The sequence below is a fragment of the Papaver somniferum genome, chromosome 5 (genome assembly GCF_003573695.1).
Source record: "Papaver somniferum cultivar HN1 chromosome 5, ASM357369v1, whole genome shotgun sequence".
NCBI classification, from domain to species: Eukaryota; Viridiplantae; Streptophyta; class Magnoliopsida; order Ranunculales; family Papaveraceae; genus Papaver; species Papaver somniferum.
Genome location: NC_039362.1, coordinates 78,457,060 through 78,462,443, shown reverse-complemented (window position 1 = coordinate 78,462,443; position 5,384 = coordinate 78,457,060). Strand labels below are relative to the sequence as shown.

At 34.6% G+C, this 5,384-nt stretch overlaps 1 long non-coding RNA gene across 1 annotated transcript; it reads right to left on the bottom strand.

The window, feature by feature from the left end:
• Positions 1-2,595: 2,595 nt before the first annotated feature.
• On the bottom strand, positions 2,596-3,402 carry LOC113284038. Its single transcript, XR_003327883.1, has 3 exons — positions 3,356-3,402; positions 2,790-2,864; positions 2,596-2,659 (listed from the first exon to the last, which is right to left on the bottom strand). It is a non-coding gene; the product is annotated as an uncharacterized LOC113284038 (long non-coding RNA).
• Positions 3,403-5,384: the final 1,982 nt, after the last annotated feature.

Sequence of the window (5,384 nt, the reverse complement as noted above, 5' to 3'; positions counted from 1 at the left end):
AATTATTGAACAATTAACAAAGATCACAAAGATCACAAAAAAACACTTGATAACTTATCAAAAGCGTGTGTAAATATAAATTACACATGCATCTGTCTAATGTAATTCGAAGTTACACGTGCATCTGTCTAATGTAAGTCAGAGTTACACATGCATATATCATGTGTAATTAACAGCTGCACATGCTTATGACTCGTGTACCCGACATGTACACTATGTTAAAATCACTAATCAAAAAAGGCTACAACTATTCAGAAATTATTGTCATAAAAATATTTAAGTTGTCATAGGCTAAACATTCCAGAAAACAAAACATGTGTAATCAGCTGGTATACTACAAAACGCATGTGTAATTGGGAGTTACACATGCATATGGCATGTGTAACTTGGAGTTACATATGCATATGGTATGTGTAATTGTGAGTTACACATCCACCCGTAATAGTTCGAAATATTGAAATATATGATGGAATTCAGCAATTACCCGTTCAAACAAGAAATCGTTTTTTGCTGGAGCGTCACCTGCACAAAAACAAGGGGAAACAAATAAAAATCTTGATTCAGTGCAGAAAACATAAAGCCTATACTGAATAATCTGGTGGTCAGCTTTATAGGTCTCATTTTTTCTCTAAATATGTGGGGTAAAAGTTAACAAGAAAAAAAAAACTTTTCAAGGTCTGGATAATTAAGCACACAAGAGATTGTATCCACCATAATACGGTACCTTTTAAGTCATTGAAGTGGAACCATAAGCCATTACCCTGTAGAATTTAGAAAACAATGACAGAAATCATCAAATTGCAAATGAACAATCATCAAATTATTATCATTGAATGCAATAGCTTACTGAGGTCCTCCATGTTTGGAATAGTAGCTGAAACAGCAATGAACCGAACATGAGCCAGAGCACCTGATTCCATTTTGGGGATGTGAGCAAGCATTTTAAAAGAAGTAAAAACAACTAAAAAACTGGAAAAAGTTCATACACAAGCAAACTGTACTACAAGTAATTGGCAGTATAACTCAAGCATATGTAACTAGCATTCAATTAACTACAAAAAGTATATAACGAAGGCATATGGAGGCGGTCAAACTTCAAAATCCGTTACCAATTAGAATATGTAACTAGCAGTTACACATCCAATTGGCATGTATACATCGCAGTTACACATCCAATTGGCATGTGTAACTAGTAGCTGCATACCCAATTAGCTTGCATACTTTGAGTTACACATGCATATGTCATGTGTAACTTGGAGTTACACATGCACCCGTAATAGTTCGAAATATGGAAATATATGTGTAATTGTGAGTTACACAAAAATCAAGCTTCAACAGCAATAAATGAATTTAATGCTCTAACCAAGTGTATTAGAGAGGGAATACAAACCTCAAGAGCCTTTGATGAGTAGAATGGACACCTTCTTGTTGATATTTTTACACATTAATAAGGGAATATCAACAAGTGTATTAGAAAGTTATATTTTTACACAATAACAATATACTTCTTGCATACGTACTATGAGTATCTCAGTATCCAGCTTCTCAACAGATTGCTTTGCATGGTGATGTCCGAAATGCTGCTCATCCTGCTGCCTTACTAGATTGCACCTGAACTTTGTAACTGCAACCTAAGCATACATCTAATATCACCACCAAGTTCATTTTGCAGCTTCAATTGCAGCAGCAATGTTAAAGTAATATGTCGATTGAAACTATTTCAATCAACTAATAACGGATAGAAGTTTCATATTAGGTTACATATGCATATCCCATCAAATTAGCATAGTTACACATCTATTTTGTATGTGTAACTAATATATACACATCAATTTAGCTTGTGTAACTAGAAGTTACACATCTAATTAGCATGTGTAACTACTAGTTACACATCCATAGTCTACCAATACTATGCTGGTAAAAAAGCCTTACACTGTGAAGTGGGAAACCTGGTAAAAGTTCATACACAAGAAAACTGTACTACATGTAATCGGCAGTTACACATTCATATATCATGTGTAATTCGCAGTTACATATGTCATAAGCATATGTAATAGGAAGTTACACATGCATATGGCATCTGTAAGCCGCAGTTACACTTTGGTGTTTTTTAAAGCCATCTTACCATTGGGAGAATAGATACTGAGATGAATTGGATCGGTAGAGATAGATTTGGAGCGTCATGTCCCTTTATTTGTTTCATCTGTGATCTCCTATCTCAGAGCAGCTACATAAATATAACAGATAAGCATGTTAGATGAAATTTATCAAATTGGGTCAGTTGTACAAATTATACTTAAATTTCAGAGAATCAAATGCTTAACGAGGACACCTTTGTATATCAAACAACAAAATTAGTTACAATGATGACCAAAATTTGCAGAGTAACCAAAACAGACCTAGGACCACGTAAAAAACAGATTAAACATACTTCCAACATTTGCAGAGTAACCAAAACATTTGCAGCATGACATCGGAAAATGAAGTACCTAACAACCAAATAACTAAGACACAACCAGTGAGAAACAACCAAAAAATTTACCTCAAGAGCAAAACATTGGCAGTATGGCATCTGAAATGAAGTACCTATAATCATCTTTATCAGTTGACTTCTACTTCTCAGCACTGCTTTCTTTCATATATGTCAACACATATGAGCCTGGTGATAAGGATGAATCAGAGCTTTCTAATTTCTCAGAAAAGTACAACAATTGAGCAATCAAACTCTTTTGTGATTCAAGAGTGTTTTCTGTTGTTTCATCTATAGCCACTTGGATAAACAAAATAACCAATGAAGCAGTTCTCATTCAATTTATCAATTCTGATATCACCAGTGCCTCCTCATCCTCCTAAAGAACCCCTACCTGCACCACCAACATCACCAGACCAGTTCATATGAGTGGATGAAAAATCAAATCAAATCTATGGGTAACAGAGACAATGATTCTTTGATACTGAATCTCAAAACATTATTTTAGATCGTAGCTACAAATTAAGATTTACGACGAATAGATATGGATTTTTTATTCAAGTTTTTTCAAAAAATCTAAATCAAAACAACCAGAGTGAGTAGAAAATTGTAGATCTATGCTTCGATTTCAATTAGGATAGGTTAATTAAAAAAATGAAGATATAGGTTCTGAAAACCCTAAAATCCTTAAGAGAAGATGATACTTATACGCAAAATCATGATCATCTTTCCCATGATTAAGGATCTAAACTCTAATTAAGGATCAGATAATGAAATCGAGATTAGTTTTCATTTTTTTTTTCAAAATCATTAAAATCAAACCACGAGAAATTTGATTTCAACTCGAAATCGATTAATGAAAGCTTTAAAGGAAGATTAACTTACCTTTCAATTCGTTTTTCCTGATGTTTCTCTTCGATTTCTTTGGTTAATTATCAGACTAAACAAATCATCTGCATCTTCCGTAAGATCTATCTTTTGATCAGATTCAATCGATCTTTGACATAAATGAAACTACAGAGGCATAAAAGGAGAAGATGCAATCAATCGTTGTTGTTGCAGTCGAAGATTTGATGAAGACGAAGAAGATTTGATGCAGTCGAAAATGAATCTCAGGAACCCTAGAAACCATTGTTCTACAACAGAGAGAGATAAAGATGAAAGAGAAAGAGAATAGAGAAATGAAAAGAAGCTTCTGGGATTCCCTTGTATAAATACTAAAGGGCAATGTTGCAATTATTAAAGTTCGGAATAATTAATTATGGGCCTGATCTAAAGATAATTTGATTTTTCGGGCCTAGTAATATCATTTTATGAAAGTGTGGAGTTGAGGGTGGAGGATCCATTTTGTGGGGCTTCTATATGTTTGAACCCATATAGTAGGGGGTTATAGTATTTTTCACTAAAATAAATGATTAAAAACTGGAGATGAGTGATGATGTCTAATAGTTACCTTAGTCTCCCCTGCATTGAGATTAGAATGTTTAGGTTTTCCAAAAACTTGTATGTTTTGTTGCGGTCATTTCTATTGGTGTGAATTCATTATGAGAGTAAACAGTCTGCTTGGTTTGAGATGGATCAACATGAGTTTTTTTCTGGGATTTGAATGGTGGAGTATCTGTGTTTCTTGCTAAGTCTAGCTTCTTCCTCAGGTTCTTTGTTTTCTTCAGTAGATCTTTCAGCAATGGTGTTTCTTGTGTAGCCAGGTACCATAAAACCATTAGTTGGTGGAACAAAAATGGTACTTTTACCACTTTTTGTTGTTGTTCTGCTTTGAAGTAGGTATATTGCTTTTGTTGTGCATGAGGTTTTTCCTCTTAAATATTCTTACACTAGCAATAGGAACTGGTTTTTTTATGAGTAGCATCCAACTGAGCAGCCATATCTTCACAATTACTTTTGGAGTGCTTCAGAATATAACACTCTCTATAGAACTTATGTGGCTTTTCTACAGACTTTAAAAACCTCTCCAGTAGTAGGCAATACAGTTGGTGGTTCTATTACTGAAAGAGCGGGGTACAACAACCACCTCCAATATTTCGCTTAGCAATCTGTATGGACAAACTCCAATATACTTTTAAGAGAATAACAAGACTCAATCTACAAAAAGTATATCAAAGAGTTTTATCTCTCTTTCTTGATTCAATGTTTTCTTAAGAAAATAGAAATCTGCGAGTCTAATTGAATATAATAGAAATCACTTGAACGGTACCAAAGACCAATGTTCAAGGATCAATCAACAACCAAAGGTCGGATTTCCAATTGATTGATTCAAACGCACAACCTGTGATATTTCAATTATATAACAAAATATAATGTGGAATAGAAATAACACAGACACCATAATTTTGTTAACGAGGAAACCGCAAATGCAGAAAAACCCCGGGACCTAGTCCAGATTCAACACCACACTGTATTCAGCCGCTACAGATACTAGCCTACTACAAACTAACTTCGTTCTGGATTGTAGTTGAACCCAAATAAATCTCACACTTATTCAAGGTACAGTTGCGCTCCTTACGTCTCTGATCCCAGCAGGATACTATGCACTTGATTCCCTTAGCTGATCTCACCCACAACTAAGAGTTGCTACGACCCAAAGTCGAAGACTTTAATAAACAAATATGTATCACACAGAAAAGTCTACATGAATAGATAAATCTGTCTCCCACAGATAAACCTACAAGTTTTGTTTCGTCTTTGGATAAATCAAGGTGAACAGGAACCAATTGATAACCCGGACTTATATTCCCGGAGAACAGCCTAGTATTATCAATCACCTCACAATAATCTTAATCGACGCGGCGAAAGAAGATATTGTGGAATCACAAACGATGAGACGAAGATGTTTGTGACTACTTTTCTATCTTGCCTATCGGAGATAAATATCTCAAGCCAATCGTTACGATCGTAC